The following is a 19,864-nucleotide window of genomic DNA, read 5'->3' as shown; positions in this document are numbered from 1 at the left end:
TAGCAGAGGACAAGAATATGCCAGCGAGGGAGTGCTGATTTCCTCTCAAAGCTGAAGGAAGCTGGGCAAAGATTTTTTTTTAAGATTTTTAAAATTTATTCATGAGAGACACACAGAGAGAGGCAGAGACACAGGCAGAGGGAGAAGCAGGCTCCATGCAGGGAGCCCGATGTGGGACTCGATCCCGGGACTACAGGATGACGCCCTGGGCCAAAGGCAGGCGCTCAACCTCTGAGCCACCCAGGTGTCCCTGCGCAAAGATTTTAAACACGGTCAGACAGAGCTCTCTCTCTCCAGCCTTGGATGGGGAGTGACTAGAGAGCAGTGACATTGGAGGAGGCAATCCTGAAGCTCTTGCAGTAGAGCAGATGAGAGATGGCGAGACCGGAGGGGGCAGGGGAGCAGGAACAGAATCTGGGACGCCCAGGATGAAAGATGAGCACATCCCTCTGCTTTTGCCCTTTCTTGGGGAAGAGGCAAGCTTGCCAGGGTCTAGCCTGGACGTCCTTCCCCATAACAAATGCATCTGAAGCTTTGCCTGGGATTCGGTTCAGCAATAACTGCACTGCTGAGACTCTGTGTACCCTTGGCTCACTCACTCTGAGCAGTCAGTGGCATACCCTCAGCCGAGAAGCAGCTCTCCGCAGTGTCCCCCACACGGCCTCCTAGCTATGGGCTCTGGGCTTCAGCTCTGTGTCACAGCAGCCACTCTGCGGCCTGGAGGGTCACCCCACTCAACTCCAGCATGTCTAGTGGGCTGCCCAGAGCAAGCAGCAAGGGGTGGTACTGAAGGGAGCCCAAGAAAATGGGTTCCCATCCTGATATGACACAACTCTCCCTGGGCCTGGCTTTTCATTTCCAGGAAATAAGGAGCTCAGCCGAATGATCTCTCAAGGTTCTTGTAGTACAACAGTTCTCAAACCGTTTCAAGATAATCTTCTCAGGCTTGTTATCACACGGATGGCTGGGCCCCACCCCCAGAGACTCTGATCCAGTAGGTGTGGGTTGGAGCCTGAGAATTTGCATTTCTAACCAGTTCCCCAGGTGCTGTTGCTGCTCTTGCTGGTCCAGAGCCAACTTTGAGAACCACGTTTTCCTCCTCACATTCTCGGAGAGCAGTGTTTAGTCATGCCATCTGGGTCGTTCAGCCCTTTAAAACAGAAGAACTGCCCTATTTCAGTTGGTGAATGCGGGGTCCAGGTTGATTCTCACACACAGGTGCTAAGCGGCGTTCTCTGGGCTTTTGGACCTGGGAATGCTCTGAGGGAAATGGGCATGGCGGGCAGCAGCTGGGAAGTCGGGGTGAAGTCAGGGCAGATGTGAGGCCTGAGATCTCCTGATCTCACCTGCACAGCTGTGCGGTCACTTTGCCTTTGCCTGCTTCTCCATTCCCTATTCAGCCTCTTCTTTCCTGATCTGTGGGAAAATCAATGCTTGCAAGGTATTAGAAAAGCCATCGAACTGCCCTTACCTGCCACCAGGTGACACCTGATATTGATTTGGCTTATGAAAGTGATTCACAGGTTTGCTGAAGCCTGGAAAAGATCAAATGTTATGAGCCTCATGATCCCATCTTCCTTCTCTGCTCTCAGCTAACACTAGAGGAGGTAATTGGGAAATAATAGACCAAAGAAGCTTTTTTGGTGCGCTCACAAGGAGAACAAAATACAGGAGAATCATTTCATTGGGAAGGAAGGGATTTTAGTATCATTCGTTTTTATTTAAGGCAATTTTCTCTTTAAGTGCAACATCCTCCAGACTTGACCATTACAGAACAACAATTTTAACACAGCCAGTAAATCAAAGAAAAAATTACCGTGGAGGGAAGCATTTTACAGATGTTCCAATGGTTATGTACCAGGCAGGTGGCTTAGAGCTGGGAAGGGCTGGAGTCTTCCAGAGAGTCTGTGCTGAGGCTCCCCAGCCCCTTGGAGGATACACTCTACTCTCTCTTTTAGTAGGAAAAGTACTGGTAATAAAACAAATATTTACTAGCTTGTGACTTCAGGCAATTTCAGTGTCCCTGAGTCTTGATTTATGACAATAAATTATAAACTTATTTGGTAGGGTTTTGTGTAAACCGAAATAATGAAAAGTGGCAGTGCCGGATAGCAAGTGTTAGGCATTGCTATTGTTATTATTAGGACATTAGAAGTAATAGCAGCCCCAGGAGGAGGGCAGGGTCTCCACTTACTGAGTGCTGTGGCACCACAGGGATTTGTGCCCTCCATACTGTTTGGTCGAGCAGGAGGACCACATGCCCCAGCCTCCTTTGCAATTATGTTAGCAACACGTGACAGACTTCTGACCAGTGGGATGCAGGTGCAGTGACGTTATGAGCTGGTTCCAGGCTCTCGCTTACAAACATTTTACAAAATCCTCCAAACCTTTCTTTCCTGGCTGCGTTGACCTTGAGATCTCATATTCCATGTGTTTTAGCTACAAGATAGAGGAGGGCTATCGGACCTGCATTATAATTTATCTGAGTAATAAATAAACATTTTCATGTCAAGACCCTGAGACTTGGAAGTTTATTTGTTACTGCAGCATTGCTTATACTATTCTGAGAAACACAAATGTCTACTGCCTGCTAAATAGTAAATTAGACACTTGAATAAATAATATGACCTCATTTGATCTTCACGAAAACACTGCAAGTCTGCTAGTCTCCTTCACTGGCTGGCTTACTGCCCCAGCTGCCCTCTGCAAACATGATTTGTGTTGGTATACACTATACTGCAGAGAGCTTCTATAGTTGAAAGAGAAGGAATTCTAAAACTGGCTAGTGTTATGCCTAGAATTTCTCTTTCTTATTGATAGAGGACAGATCTACTTTCCTTTGACAATTAAGGAATTTCATGTTCTTAGTCATACAAGTTCCATATGGGATCTCTGTTGACAATTCACAATCGTTGTATCTTATTTCTAGACTATTCTTTTTATAATTTTGTGCAACCATGCTTAACTCTTAATTATTTTGCTATATAAAATCTTGAGTTAAATGAATATCATAAGCTTTCTTTTGTTTACAATTCGATTCAGTGCTGGCCTTCATTACCTACTTCTATAAAGTCGTATTCCCACTAACTATAGTTCTCATTGCTTTTACATTTTATATATGTCTTTGTTTGTTGTTCATTATTGCTCATTTATTGTCCACATCATTTCGCCACTAGAATGTATGTATTTCAGTACCTACAGTTGAGATTTTCATAGATTCACATGCAATTTTAAATAATATAGAGATCTCTTGTATACTTTGCCCTGTTTTCCCCCAACACTTTGCAGAACTATAGTATGATATCATACCCAAGGCACTGGCATTTTATACAATCCAATTTTATTCAGATGCCCCTGGTTTTACTCGTACTCGTATGTGTCTGCATGTGTGGGTACATGCATGTGTGTGCAAATTCGGCTCAATACAATTTTATCATTTGTATAGGCTTGTATTTCTACCACCACAACTGAGATACTATGCAGTTCTAATACCAGAAGGATTCCTTCTGTAGCCCTGGGGTACAGAAGAGAAAATAGGTAGTTAATCCTTATAAATGTCTCAATAACTCTAAGAATGCAAGTGAGAAGTAGCATTTTTAAATTGCTTTCTTTTCCTTGATTGATTTGTTGTTGTTTTTGTTGTTGTTGTTGTTCATTTTGGTTTCTTCTTCCATACTGTTGATTTTTCTCCAAGGTTTTGTGACCTTTAGCTGACTTTTCACATTCATGAGTGGATGACAAGGCTGTTTGGGATGGAGGGCACACAAGGACACTTTTGCAATGTGCAAGATCTGCAGGGAGTGATGATGTTGAACTTGGGTAGACAACCAGGTTCACGATTCCCACCACTGCCTAGATACACTGGCCTTGACCCTCATCACAGCACTTTACTGCATTTTACTCTTGAGTTGCATGGCCTCCATCTCTGTTTGCTGGTCTGCTGAGGAGGTTAGGAGATGCATAGTCTCTATTGCTCATTTTCTCTGACATACTGTGGGCCCCAGGGACAGCCAGGTACAGAAGCTGCAGCATACCCTCTGTGACTCAGGGAGGCACAGGGCCACCCAGCCCAAAGGATAACACCCGAGTGGATGCAAGTGGTGCTCTTCCTGAGAAGAAATCCATTAGGTGAGCAAAGAAAAGTTTAGCACTTTTACTGACATGAATTAATCTAAAATATGAAAGGCAGTAAGGTTTACTAACTTTAGCATATGGATTGTCATTCCTGAAGTGAGAATAGGAATTCCTTAATCCACTTGTTTGCTTGTCTTATGCTGAATTGCAGTTTGTATCTTCTTGGCTAAGGAGATTTATGGATAATACATTCCATTAAAAATGTAATCTTTGCAAAATGGTTAAGTGATTAAAAATTCTGGCATAAAAAATGTGAATCAAAGAGAATTTTAAAATGCCAACACTAGTAAACAACTGGAGAATCGCAAAGCTGGTACTTCTAACTTTCATTCACTGCATTATGTGATGAAAATAATGATGACTTCATGAGATCTAATGAGGATTTGGTCCCTAAAATTCAGACCTATTGTGAAGACTATTTGGAAGATAAAGTCTCACTCATGATCACTAATGATTACTCTCACTTAAATATAAATTATGTTGAGATGTTTGCTAATGAGATCGTATATGTATATAACATAAATAAATTTATATAAATTGTAGATGTGTGCTTTTTTTTTTTTTTTGATGACAAGAGTGATTCAAAACAATTTGGAAACCATGGCCATAGATAGTCCTCTAACTAATGATTCTTATTATAACATCACAGCCAAACTCAAGCTGGGAGACCCTCTGGGGCTCCCCTGGGAAGCAGTGCTCTTACTGCCACTAGAGCCTTCCCTCATGGTTTCAAGTGCAATGATGCAGCCACATCTGTATTCTATTGTCCATAAATTTTTTATCATTTCTGTTCCATTGATGACACTCTTCCTTATATTTAAGGGGCTTCCATGGATTTATTCTTTTGGCCAAATGTCACTGACCCTTTTGTGTGATTCTGCAGGGGGAGAAGACAATGCATATGCACAGGCTACCATCTTAATCGAAAGCCAAAAGGTTGCTTTTGAACTTGGAGAACAAGAAATTTCCTACGAATGTCTCCTCTGCAAACCATATTTTCTTTTTATTTTCTGTTGGTCTTTATTAAAACAAAAGTCAAAACAAACAAAAACAGCCTGACTCAGGGATCAGAAGATAGAGCCTGCAAGCTGAGATTTTATAATGCAATGGAGGACTTCTGGGGCCTCACGTGGCTTTGGCAGGTTGTCTAAGGGGAAGGTAGGGCTGGTGGAGGGAAGGGCAAGTTGTTATTGTCACTGGGTGGTGTTATTTAAAGGGAAATTAGGAAGGACTGTTTATTTCCACCGAGAAAAATCTCCCCACCAGTGTGAAGCTAACATTAGAATTAGAATCACGCATCCCTCACCCAACCCTACCCCAACCACAATGAGGCACCTCTTGGAGCCCTTCCCTGCTTAGGTCCTTGGAGAGTTCTGAGTTTGTTTTTAATGAGGGAGGCTGTTTCTTTACCACAAGACCCTCCCATTGCCTCTTTTTACAATGCACATACTCCCTCCTAAATATGTCACGTAGCACATTCAACACAAAAATGAATTTAAATTAATTGGGTTTGAGATTCCTTTTTTGGAGAATTTCACGAGGCTCTTTGAAATAACAAAAATGTCACAAACACAGGTTGGGAAGCAGACATCAGGTACAAAGAGTATGCTGGAGGAAAATACAGTTGTCAAAAAGGTATTTTTTTCCCCCTGCAGTGACAGGTAGCTCTGACAGCTCTGGTTTGTCAGCAGGCAGACACATGAGGATGAGGGGATCAGAAATGAAAGATGCCAGTGAAAATAATTCCTTCCATGGCTGTGAAGTGATCATGACATTGCTGTATCATAACGCAGCACTGAAGACAGGATCAAAATGAAATCTCTCAACCTGCAGAAGAAGTTTTTACCTGGTAATGCCCTCTTTCCAGCCCTTTCTATATTTTTATATCCACCCTGAGGGTGAATGGGAAGGGACAGGGCTGAGGAGATAGCCTGTCCATGTCTGTGGAGTTCTGGAAGCTGGAGGCTGCTTCAGACAGTGTGGTTTTCAGGCTTGTGTCCCTAAGAGAATGGTCCCAGGGAGGCTGAGTGCAGAAAGCTCCAGGGAGGGTGAGGTGGGTTGTAGTGCTTAGGGTCCAGCACCAGGGGGAGACCTATCTTCTGAACTAGGAGGCACAGACACCTCTGTGTGATGGTCCATTTGTACTAAAGCCCTTTTCTGTCTTCTGAGTATTGCAGATCATGGGAAGGGTGTTCACTTTCTTGTTAAAGAAGGTCTTAGAGAAATAGTCTCTCCTCAAAGATTTTCAAAATAACTGATGACTATTATAGTGACTTTCCTGAATGAACAGAGGCTGGGGGCTATAGCTAAGAACATACCTGGCCACAGAGTCTTGTTTACCTAGACACTGGGATTCTCCTTCTATCAGCCAGCCATAACAATGGAAAAGCAACTTTCTGCTAGGTCTGAGTTGAGGTGGCCATGGCCAAGAGCGAGAGAAGGGCTTTTGGGGTATTAAAGCTCAGAATGTAGATGAATGTAGGAGCCAAGGGAAAGAGAAATATGGTCTCCTAGATAGGTCTCAAATGCTTGCTCTCTTATGTGATCTTCTATGGCTCTGCTTTCTTAGGTTTTTCTGGACACTGGAAAAAATAATTGTATGTAAGTAAATATCCTATGCCAATTCTGGTGATAATGATCTTCCTAAGCTCACCATCTATAGAGGGTAGAAGTCTTTCTTTTTATACTTTCAAATTTAAGACCTACCCTCTTAGCCTATTGCCCTGGAGATTGGGGAAAAGATTTATATTCATCCAGCACTGTATATTTTGGAAAACCTGGCAAGTATGCATGTTTGCTGCCCATTGGTAACTGTGAGCTACCAGTTTTAGCCTTAGATATCAAGCCATCATTTCATCTCTCCATTGAAAAAATACAGGGATCTTTTCCAAAACCCTACTAAAATGATATTTAAAAGATAAAAGGCATAAAACTTCAAGGACAAAGAGACTATAAGAAAAGAAGCAACAACAATATTTTTGAAAGCTAGATTGCAGATGTACAAGTCATATGTGACTTAGTATAAAGTGAGCTGAATCTAAAGGCCACAGTCAGGACAGCTGAAAAGCAAACTGGTTTCCAGCCCCAAGCCCTCTAAAGATTCAGAACTCGCTTCTTCCAGTACCCTTGAGGTTGGGAATGGAAATAGGCCTAAAATCAGGATGAATGTGGTTCTCTAGATCCCTCCCACTCCAAAAAGGTGGACAACTGCTCCTTCTCTTCCCCTCCAAAATACAAATACTGGAGGCTTCTATCCTGGAGAGAGGAGAAGGTTGTCTGGGGAGTGGGGGGTCTCAGGCCCATGTGAGTCAAGATTACCATAAAGAAAGAGAGGGAATACATGCAAGCTTATGTACTGGATGTTGAGGCTGTCAGTCCCCTTTTCACTATTAGCTCCCAGGACTCTAGCAGCCAGACTTGACCTTCTAGGAAGGAGATCAGAAGAATTTTCTCTAAGGAACCTGACCAGCCTAGGATAACAGACCTGAAGATAATGAAATTGAAGTTTTCTAAAGAAAAGCTCAGCCAGCGCTTCACTATGTGACATTCATGATAGGAACATTCTAGCCACTTGCACAGAGCTCCCAATCAGCCTTTCAGTTTCCTAATCTTAAATATAAGTGGACAATCAAACATAACCAGAAAACAGAAGAAGTCCTCTAATTTAAAATACAGAGATCAAAGCAAGTGGGAGAAAAAAGCAACTTAGGGAAGATGCAAGAATAAAACAGTAACAACAGCAACAGCAAAACCCTATCATTAAGGTCTAGTGATAGCCAGAAGAAGAGGTCTCCATGAAACAAAAGTAGAGGAGGCTATCAACATTAACATTTAGGGAGCAAAGATACAATCTTGAAAATTAAAAATATGATTACAAAAATATGATTATTGATAAACAGCTCAATGGAAGGACTGAAAGATAAAATCAAAGCTACCTCCTAGAAAGTAGAAATAAAAAGAAAACAAAAAGAAAAGAGATGTAGTCTAGAAGAAACTATAGAACATTTTAAGAAAGTCTCAGAGATCCAGAATCTAAATAATAAAAATTCCCAAAAGCAAGAACAGAGAAAATGGGAGACAGGCATCTATCCTTTTCATGAAGAAATTAAGGAAACCTCTCTGAATTGAAGGGCATGTCTTTCCAGGTTAAGAAGACTGAGTTCCCAGTAAAAAAGCCAAAAAAACCTTCCTCCCATCACCCTCCCCTTCATCCATGAAAGTGAACATATTTATGATTATTTACATCGCTGGACAATAGGCAGAGCAGAACTGTAATCCTTGGGAGAAGAGAAACTCAAAATGAGCTGACCTCAAGTTCACCTGACTTTCTATCTGGGGACACTTTTCCTATCATAGTGCAGAGAAGTGGAGCATGATTTCACTGACCTGAGGAGGTGGGTACTAGGGTTTGAAGCTGCTGCCGATAGCTTGGAGGGATGGCTTGAACACACTGAGAGACCTGTAATGCCCTCAGGGAGCAGATTCTGCAGGATAAAAACTTAACAGAGGTACTCGATGGCTCACAGTGTTGGGAGACATTAGAATTTGGATTTAGTCATGAGAAGAGTCCTTATGAACTTCTGAAATATTCTAGGGATCCCCGGAACACTACATCTTAACCATAAAGATCATGTGCTTTATAAGAAAGAAACAAATGGACATTAACATAGGCAGAAACATCTTTAACAAAATACTGGTAAATTGGATCTGGACCCAGCACTATATAAAAACAGTAATACCCTTTGGCTAAGTGAGATTTATCCCAGGAATGCAAATTGGCTTAATATTTCAAAAATAGTGTAATTACTACATTAACATGATAAATGGAAAACGTGATTACCTTAATAGATACAGAAAAAAGTTTGACAAAACTCAACAACTATTCAGGATAAAAATTCTCAGAAACTAGGAATAGAAGGAAATTGCCTCAGACTGATGAGGAACATCTATCAGAAAATCCTCTAGCTAACTATTCTACTTAATGATTAAGTATTCAACACTTTTCAGCTAAGATTGGTATCAAGGCAAGGATAGTCACTCTCATCACTTCTGTTCAACTTTGCATTGGAGGTTCTAGCCATTGTAATAAGGCAAGATATAGAAAAAGTTACTAAGAGGTGAAGAAGTAAAATTGCCTTTATTTACAGACAACATTATTGTGTATTTAGAAACCTTAAGGAATCTACCACATACTGAAAAACTCAACAGAATCTAATTTATGAAATTGGAAAAGTATGAAATATATAATCAATACAGAATACCAATAAATATCTGTAAAATAATAGGAAATAATAGGAAAATGAAATCACAGCCCAATACACACATTTTAATCCAAACCTCAGGATATTACAGATGATAGATTAGGTAGATAGATTGATAGATAGATTAGATAGATAGATAGATAGATAGATAGATAGATAAGAGATTATGTATATAGATAAAAGGCATTGCAGGATAGGATAGGGAAAAAGTAGATCACACAAAAGTATATGAACAATTCCCCCATAAACAGAACAATACCTGTTCTACTCTAGTTTTTGTCACCATAATAAATGGCACTTCTTGTCTACCCAGTTGCTCAAGCTAGAAACCTGGAAGTCATTCCTGACCATACCTCTCTCTCAGGCACCACAGCCAAACTATCACCAAATTCTGGTAATTCTTCCTTCAAAGACAGCTTTAATCTGCCCACTTCTCTCTGTCTGAGTTACAATCAGCCTAGTCCAAGCCATTATCATTTCTCACTGGGACAGCCTCCTAAATCCTTTTCCCAGATCTAACACATTTTCTCTCAAACAATTATTGTGATCCTTTAAAAAAGTAAACTGATGGTGTCCCTGCTCTGTGTAACATGCTTCAAAGGCTTCCAATTTCCCTGAAAGCTGTCCAGACTACAAGATGCTACCTGAGCAGAGAGGTGAAAATCCCCCCTGCATTTCCCTGCCTCCAGCTCTCTAATGTGCCATGAGTGCCTCCCACTGGCTGAGCCTGACCGGATGCAGTGGTTAAGGGGCTATGGGGAACACTACCTGCAGGGATCTGTCTCTCTCTGCCTCCACCTCGAAGACACAAAATATCAGAGCAAAGATAAGAAATGGATCTGAAGGTACAGAGGTGCAGGACCTACTTTATCTGGAGAGGTCAGGGAGTCCTCTGAGGAGGTGACTTCAAATTGGGCGTTAAAGGATGAGAAAGAATGAAGGACCACACACTCCCGGCACAGGCAAATGCTCACAGGTGGAATAGGGGAACTGTGCTGTGTTTGAGAAACTGAAATAAAGGCAGCATGTCTGGGGTACGATGAGTGAGGGGCAGAAACACTTGAGATGAGCTGGAGGGAAGGACATGGGATTGAGCATGCAGGGCCCTGAAGACTGTGGTGCAGCATATGGACTTTGTTTTAGGTGGCAAAGTCTGGGGAACTCCATTTTGGGAAGATTCTTTCTGGCTGCTGTGTGGAGAATGGATTGGCCCAGGTTATGTGAGGATGCAAGGCAGCCATGCAGACCAGGAGTTGGCAGTGGGAGTGAAGAGAACTGGGCAGAGTCTGGGTGTATTTCATTTACTCCTTGGCTTAGTGAGAGCAGAAGGGAACTCAATGCTCCCAGGGCTTCTTCTCAGTCTAAAGACAACTTCTCATGGGTCCCTGTTCCTCAATTACCAAGGTTCTTTCCTCCTCGTCTGAGAGGCACTGGGCTGGAGCTGGCGTATCTTATGATCCTAAAAACCTTGCTGACTCAGTCCTTCTTCCTTGGAGATTTCTGACAGTCTGGACCTCTTCCTGTAGACATTGGCACACAATTCTCCTGGGCCACAGGCCGCTCACATTGACTGTGTATGAAGTCAGTGGATTTAGGAGAGGGAAATAGAATGTGTTTGACAAGGGCTGGGACCCTCCCACCCTGGGCCTTGATTCACTCATTTTCTTAAATTCCTTTCTACACTGCCCATTTTCCAGCCCATTTCTTCTTCTTCTCTCTGAAAAACTAGTTAGAGATAATGGCCCCCTCCCAGCCCAACTCTGTGTGTGTGTAACTCACATACCAAGAGCAATTATCTGTGATGACAGTCCTGTCTCTTGTGTCTGTGGATAGAGCACCCACCTCCAAGCAGGAAGCTTTTCAGCCACTCAGCATGGCCCTAAAATGACCATGAACAATCTACTTACCAGCCCACTGACCCATTTCTTGCATCCAGTCCTACATCTGCTCTGTTTCTAGCCCTAGGCTCCTTCTCTGGTTTTGAAGAGCTTTCACTGGGTTTTAAGGGAAGTGACTTCGATAGTCAAGAGGATGCTCCAAGCACATCAAGAAGGACTTGGGACAGAGCTGAGCTACAGTTGAGGCATCAGGCCAAGTGGAAGCTCACAGATGGCTTTTGACCAATCACCTTTTCAACCTGTTTGCATACTATGGACATTTATTGGGCATTCTCTTTGTGCCCATCCCTGTTCTAAGTACTGTAGTGAATGAAAATTAATCTCAAGGTAGGTTCTCACCTTTACATGTTACCTGGTGGGATAAACCCCATATTCATTCGGCCAACAGTCATCTTTCCTGCCTAGAAATGCATCCTGCCCCTTCTCCACACCAGTGAAATCTCACCTTTTGGTGGCTCTATAGCAGTAAAGATTCAAAGGAGGCTCAGGAGGCTGCTAGGGTAAGGCTACCTTGGACTGGTGACTGAAGAGGTAAATCTTTGTCAGCCCCAAATTTAAACCCTACCCTAATCAGATAGGATTTCTCCATAAGACTCTCCTTGCAATGTTCCCATGAAATGGTTGGCAATGCCCTCTCAGCTCTCCCACTTTCAGCATCAGGTTTGCTGTGTGCTAGAATTACTCACTCTGTGCCTGGGCAGCTCTGTTGTAAAGTTCTGTCCTATAATGAGCATAAACCTGCCTCTTTGTACTGTGATTGTTCTGTCTTTCCAATGACTCAGAACCAACCATCCTCACTTCTACATGAAGTCCTGAAGGGAAAGGTTGCTCTCATGTGCCGTCTGAATGTTTTCTGGGCTCAGCCATCTATTCTCCCCATTCTCTCTCCTTAGGCTTAGTTTTTCTTTCCTTTAACATCCTGGGGGCTTCCTATGGACATACTCCCTGATATGAGGTCGGAGCCCAGAACCAAACTGAGCACTCCAGTTTGGAGAAATGTTCTTACCTGAGTTCACTGGGGTTATCAACTCATCCATAGGGCACTTGGCTTCTCTCATTTCACCTCTCTCTACCACAATTTCCTGATCCATCAAAGGAAGAGAAAAATAGTACTTGCCTCATAGGGTTGCTTCAGGGTTAAAACAGATAATCTATGTAAGGCATTAAACAAATGACTGAGTTAATCAGCTTAGCATGAGTCACCTCTGGAGCCTGAGACAATAATTTGCAGAAAAGAAATTTATTTTGGCAAGAGAGAGCAGGGAATGGAAATGGAGGACTGGGAGGTCTACAAACTAGTCCTGGAAGAGGGAAACAGGAAGGAAGGAAGACCATTATATGGTATGTTCTTGAGTTGGTCACCACTGATGTCAACTAAGGGTCAGTCCTGCTGGGGTCCTCTGCAAAGCAGTGTATCTTAGAAGTGTCCACCTGAGGTTGGAAGAGGAGCTCATTTATCCATGCCCATTGGCCAAAGATGGCCTTATTTTGTGTTAACCACCTCACACTTTCTGATTGCATCTTGAAGTTCCAGCAGGTTCCTCAAATGTCTCATAGCTGAGGAATCTGAGAATCTCTCAAAAGTAAGAATGACAAGATACAGCTGAAGCAAGGCACTATCAAGTTATATTTGCATAAAAGTAATTGTTCCAACAAAAGCTGGAATAAAACATGGGCTAAAATGATATGAAAGATGACACAAGAGGTACACAATACATAGTACTCAACCAATTTTTGTTATTTCTCTCCTTATCGTCATAAAAATTAATGCAAACCCAAGGTCACATTCACTCTTAGTCAGCCACACACTGATCCTGGTCGGTTGGCATAGAACCAGGTTCCCCCATAATCTCAGAGCCACACCTGGTGACCTCTACTGTCTATCAGCACCAACCTCACACAAACCGTGCACTCAGCAAAATGTTCTGTCCCCCTCTGCTGTAGACTCTCTTTGTGACCCTAAGGTATCATAGGTTTACTGAATCGAATTTCCCAATCTACAAAATGGGTGGTCAGGGGTAGGAAGAGGGTGGCATCACAGAGCCTTTCTTCAGGTTGGGGGGAAGGCTTTTCAAAGGCACTTAGAAGCAGGAAATGTGGAGTAGTCTGCTCAGAAAGAAGATGGGCCACCCTCTGCTTGCCAGTGGTCCCCAGAGGATGTAGAAGTGGCCCAGAATAGTCTCTGAGGAGCATGGAAAAAATGAACAAGAGGCATCAGTTCTGTAGCTGCACAGATAGGCACCGAGAGAGAGTGACAGTGTCAGGAAGGGTGTCGGGCACACCAACTGCTGGTAGACATACCCTGTGGGCAGCTCAACCCCATCCTCAATGCAGGAGAAGTATGGGGGTAACAAGACAGACAAGGCCATCTCCTCCCTGTTTCAAGAGGCCTTGGCCAAAGCCTGGTTGACAATGAGAGATGGTAAGTTGCAATCTAGCCTGGAAGTGACTAGAAAGCCTGGAATTTTCCAAGCTATACTTGAAAGATGGGAAGAGATTTGACAAAGCACAAATGAAGGCAGAGATTGGAAGAAAACCTCTTCATGTGTGTGCCCTGCAGAGTTCAGACAGTTCAATTAACCAGTTACATTTATGGAGCTGAATGCCAGAATGGACCACTGCGGGGCCGATTCACAGCGTGCCTGTATCTCTGACTTACTTTCCTACAAAGCAGTCCATGGAGTAGAAAGGTTCAGGGCAGCCTTCCTGCCCAAATCAGGACGTCATGCTTGATTGTCTTCATTCCTTCCCTGGAAATGATGCTGAATAAGAATCAGATGGAGCTGCTGTCTCCTACTTTTCTGTAATTTCACCCGGGAAGGCGACTGGCCAGGGCGGGGTAATTACCCCTGGCCTTCCCATCTGTGCTGGAGATGAAGCCTGGCACTCAGCCACGGGTGCTCTGATCTGTGCTCCAGGCAGAGGAGCTCCTGACAAGCAAACTGACACTTCCATTGCTCTCATGCCAGCGCGAGGCACAACTTTAATTAAATGGAGTTGCTTAAAACTGCGGCAGAAGAGCTGGGGCTCAGACGGCCTCTTCTCCTATGACATCACCCTGCTTGCGGGTGTTCTTTCTCCCTTCTTCTGGACTAATCTTCCCTTGGCAGCTGCCGTTCTCTGACTTCAGACCACTGAGATTTCTTTAACTTCTGTCTTCAAAGCTCTTTGCAAAAAATAAACTCTAAGGCAGGTCTGGTGGGGAGTGAGGGGCAGAAAGAGCTTCCTCTCTATGGGTTGCCCCTTTGGAAAGAGTGAATTCTTTCTGTACTTCCTCCTGCTCTCCCTCTAGCCCTGTCTAGTTGTGTGTGTTTAATAAAAGTAGAAAATGTGACCGCCCAATTGAGCATTGCATGTTGTCTCAGAAGTATCTAATTTGATTATATTCTACAGACATGGGTACATGCTTTGGGGAAAATAAGCTACATCTCCCAATAACCACATTGTTGTGATGTCCACAGGAACCTCGAGAGTCCCTTCAGGGCAGAATTGAGGGGAATGCTTGATTCCTCAGGACCTTGAGGAGCTCAGTCCCCGGTTGCTTTCTCAGTACACCACTGGGAATAGAGAGGGACAAGGGAGGGAGGAGGACATGGTCACATTTCCCTATGAGTCTGGCCAAATTCCAGTTGGCTGACCTCCCAGCCATCATGGCCAGGCACTGCTTTTGCATTGCTACCCACAGCTGGCAAGGACCAAGACCAAGACCAAGACCAAGACCAAGACCAAGACCGGGGCTTCATTCATTTTTATATGTGGTGGTTTGAAAAGGGATTCTCTCTTTGCTTGGAAGTGGAGATATCTTTTTGCAGAATTGTAATTCTGCTCTGGCTTCTTGAAGTTGATCTTTTGTAGGCTGCCATATTTAAAGGAAGGAGTAAGAAAAACCGAATAAATAATCTCACTGTGCTTGATAGCTAGGTGTCAGAGATGGATAGGGGAAGATAAGGGCCTATTCCTGGTGACTTATTCTTGGTATGAAATTTATCAGGACAGGGAGGAAAGCCTTGGAGAGAATGTTTAATGAGAGGAAGCGATGGACGATGGACAGACTAGTTACACCCCCCCTTCTGCAGTGTGATCCTAAGGAACGGGGAAAACAGTGCCTTTGTCTGCCCCCTCTTAACGGTTTTTAATTTTTAAATGCATTAAAATTCTTTTTGAATAAGTGAAGAGTTCTGAAGGTTTTTTAATAACTCTGACTTGACTACAAGTTGGATTGAGAACGTCATTTTTTTTTTTTCTGGAAATTTTCCCCAGCCTTTGAAGTACTCCCAACTATATTCTCCCTTCAGAGAGAAAATGGTTGTTTTGAAAGTTGCCTTTTAAGCAGCAACGCTGTTTTTTCTCTGCTGAGAGCTGCTCTTGTGCACTTCAAAAGCAGAGCGTGTCAGCCTTCTCCACCCTGTTTCTCCCCTTTGAAGTAAGTGTGGGGGCAGCGCTGTCTCTTAATCACACTCTCTGGCATTTCTACGGCACTTTACAGTTTTCAAAGCTCTCCTACAGCCATTATCTTATTTGATCCTCATGACAACCTCTGAGGTAGGCAGGGCAGGTATCTTTATTCCCATTTTCCAGACCCCTACAATACTACCTCCATGTATACCTCCACAAATTCTCCAAAGCACCATGAACCCATTTACTTGGATGATTGTACACAGACAAATGGGTAACATCAAGATCTTTCAGGACTTAACTAGACACTGGCTCTGATTTAATGTTAATCTTTAAGGATCCAAAATACCCTAATGTTGTACTGGGTCTCAAAGGGATGGATATTTGTCCCAAGGTGACAGGGCCCCCAAACCAGAGGACACTGGAGCAGCATGGAGCCTTTGATGGCTGTTTCGGGGCTCTTTCTATCAAAGTACATTGCCTTTCCCCAGTTGGCATTTGGAGGGCCAGAACTGAGAAGCTGGTGCAACTGAGATACTTAGTGTAGGCTCTGTCCAGTGTCTGTGACAGGTGTGCTCGCCAAGGCTTTCTGGGTGCTAGGGAGAGAGCCCCACATCAGCAATGCCCCTGCTACAACAAACAAAATAAAGTCCGAAATAAAGCTCAGCATAGATAGGTTTGGGCCCCTGCTCCCCTGATCTGTAGGTTCCAGCAGCTGGGGTTACTTCCCTCCCACCTCTGGACTTGCCCAGGCCTGGTCCCTGGAGCAGAAACATCCAATGCTCTGTCACATAGGCCTTGGCTCAGAGCCACTAGTCCAACTAGCCCATGGTGATATTGTCTTCCAGCGCCTCGACTCCAGGTCTTTATGAACCTACTCCAGAACATCATTAATTTTTTGTCCACAGCTTCATCCCTGTGCTTAGGGCAGAATTTAACTCAGAATTCAAGTGTCCACAACAGGCATCATCTCTTTTACCTGTACATCCAAATACTTCATGCTCGAGACACTTCGTTTATTCACCTCATCGCCTGCAAGCACCATACACACAGTGACTGCCCCAGAACTTCAGCAGAGAAACCAGTGAGTCCAGTGTAAAATCAGGTGATGGTGCTTTGGTGCGGGAGTGCCAGGACAGGAATGAGAGCAGGTTCTGTGGCCATCTCAGTCCAAATGTGAGATTCAGAGGAGGCGTCCCTGGGAAGGCAAGGCCATATCTGGCTCCTGAAATGTGAGTGGCCGCAAGCCAGGCAAAGATGGCTTGAGAAGGGCCCAGGGAGGGAGCAGCGAGAGAGAGGGCATTCTTGGAGGAAGAAGCAGCACAGAGAAATGCCAGAAGGTGAGGGAAGGTTGCAGCAGGGCCTAAAAGTAGCTCAGTGTGACTAGAGCACAGTTTGGGGAAGAAAGGGGTGACACATGAGTCCAGAGTGTGAGGGCTTAGTCATAAAGGAACACATTAAGAGTCTTGGACTTTATCCAGGCCATGTGCAGCTTTAATAAAGGTTTTTAAGCAGGATAATGTCATGCTCTGATTTGCATTTTAGAAAGATCATTCTAGTTGCCGTCTAGAGAACCCAGCAGAGATATACAGAAACCGAGCCCTTCCCGCAGGCCTGCTCAAGACACGGACAATTTGAAAGAGAGTCAGAACAGCAGGCTGATTCCCCATTTGGCCAGATCCTCCAAGCTTCATACTCTTATTTAGTAAAGTCATCAGAAACCAAAAGGTTGATCTGGGCTGTTTTAGTTCCCCCACTCTCCTTCTGGAAAGCTGCCCTGTATTTTTGTCAAACTGAAGTGAGATGTTGTCCATCAAATAACCAATATCCCTGATTTGAGGGGTCTCCCTTTGAGAACTTCCTTTTCTCAGCATCAAGAAACACATTCAACATGGCTTTCCCATATGTTATGTGGGGATCATGGGATGACCTTTCTGGGCTGTTGGAAAGGTCAACTGTGACCACATATGTGAGGATTCTTGCATTCTCTTGGGTACTAAATGAGCATCTGCTAACTTCTCATGGATCACACATAGCTTTGATTCTAGGAGGTGGTGGATGAATCCAGGCATGACTTCACCATGTGCTGTAGCTGATGCTATGTGCTAGGTACTTAATTTCTATGAGCCTCTGCTTTCTTAATTCCTAAGTCTTGGAGACTAGCACACACTCCACCGACTTACTCAGAGGAGTGAATGAAATACATGGAACGTGCTTGCCACAGAGTAGGTGCTGAATGAATATTGATGGCTTCTTCCTTCTGCAAACAAATCTGTGGGCTTCATCTCATCAGAGTGTTAGGGTTATGTAAATGAGCTTATTTCTTTTCCACCTTACTGTCCGGAAACTCAGAGCTAACTCAAGGTACAACTATAGGCTCCTCCAGCATCCAGTCTGGGTTCATTCTTTAGGTTTCTATTTGTTTTCATTTTGCCTCATTCTACACTGCATGTGTTTGTTTTATAGCCACCTCAAATATGCTTTTGAAGCTGGCAGATTTAAGTCTATAATAGATTTACTGTAAATGTATTTGGTTATCAGCACCATATTCATAAGGTCTAGCTCCTAGATTTGACCCTTCTGTGGAGAACTGGCTGTACATGTAATGGTAGGAGAAATGGTGGATGGTCTCTTATAGACATGGGCATACATCTTGTGGCAGATCTGACTGTTCAGTGCTAGTTCTCTGGAGCAATGGGTTGTGTAGATATCAAAAGCAATGCTGCACACTGGCCCAGCAAAAAGGGAGGGTAGTATGTACACGAAACTGTTCTAGGATAATGCTGTTTTGGGGCAAAGATAGGTTGGAACTCATACAATGTCACCGGGACCTGGATCGTGTCTGTCTCAGCTCTGCTTTCTTTCACATACTGACTTTACGCTTAGACTCAAGTTCCAGCAAGATCATGCTAGTAGCTCCAGTCTACAGAATTTCAAGATCAACCTTAAGCTTCTTATGCCCTTATCTCAGAATTCTTAAGAAAGTCTTTATGCATCCCATTCACTCTGGTTGGTGTGTATTATATTCCCTCTTTGCTCTTCCTCATTGTGACCAGTGTGATGTGATGCTCTGGTTGGTTTAAACCCATCTAAGAATCACCTCTGGAGCTGTGGGTGTGACATTTTACCTAATTTTCAAGGGCTGAGAATGAGAAAAGGGTGATCTCCAAAAATTTTCACTAGTATTTCTTTTTCTCAGAGAAGGTGAATGGATGCTATGTGCAAAATAAATTAATAAATGAAACAATGCTGGGACCATACCAGGATCAGCTATTCACCCACTGCATCTCACCTTCCAGACTGTTCTTTCACACTTTGCTCTGTGATACTGGGGCTGAGACTCTGCAAATGTGACTTCCCAGACTCCCTTGTTGGTTGGTTTCTTGTAAAGCTGTGCCAACGACTAGAGTAAGATTAGAGAAACAAAGAGGGGAAAGGAGCAATTTCTTTCGGTTTTCCAGTTTCCTTCATTTTCCCTCCAATAACAGCAGAAACTTGGCTCCAGACCTAGCTTCTTTTGGTGCTTCCAGCATCATCCCTGCCTGAGCCATCACCTCTGGTTCTTCACCCTTACTGTTTCCACACATATCTAACGTTAGTTTACATGTTCCAGAAGACAGGTGCAAAGTCTATCCCAGAGGGAAATAACTGATACATGTTTTAAAAAAAAAAAACCTGCAAGAGTTTCTAATTTACATAAGCGGAGAGTCTGGGGATGATTTTTAAGGTGATAGAGCAAGAAGGATCATCTGGAGCAGTGGATTGGGCTGAATTTATCTATATGATTCTTGGTTAGTTTACTGAATCCTGAGCTTGATAATGCTGAGATGCTCAAACTTCCCTCACATAATACAGAGAAAAAAAATCAAAATGCTTAAGAACTTAAGAATGTTGGGGTAGATTTATCTCATGCAGCCTTCACACTCACAAAAATGTTTCACTAGACCATGGAAAGGGTCTATATTTCGCCTCTATGATTAAGATATTGGGAAGAACATTAGTGAGGGACCACCAAAAAATCTTGAGTAGCTCAGTTATGGCAATCTATAGGCTGGAGGGTGCTGACACTGAGATGACTTCCTAATTTTGCTGAGGTTGACAGAATTCTGAAGTAGCAGAAACCAAGTGATAACACCAAAATGCCAGAGATAGAGTGGACAAAATTACCATAATGAG

General features: G+C 43.4%; 1 long non-coding RNA gene across 1 annotated transcript in view; it reads left to right on the top strand.

Annotated features, from left to right (window-relative positions):
* Positions 1-19,864, top strand: part of LOC112932528 (uncharacterized) — a 36,118-nt gene that overhangs the window by 5,390 nt on the left and 10,864 nt on the right. The gene's annotated exons all lie outside the window — the stretch shown is intronic.

Source organism: Vulpes vulpes, chromosome 11 (genome assembly GCF_048418805.1).
Source record: "Vulpes vulpes isolate BD-2025 chromosome 11, VulVul3, whole genome shotgun sequence".
Lineage (NCBI taxonomy): Eukaryota > Metazoa > Chordata > Mammalia > Carnivora > Canidae > Vulpes > Vulpes vulpes.
The sequence above is the reverse complement of the archived record's forward strand: the minus strand, read 5'-3'. Positions and strand labels throughout refer to the sequence as shown.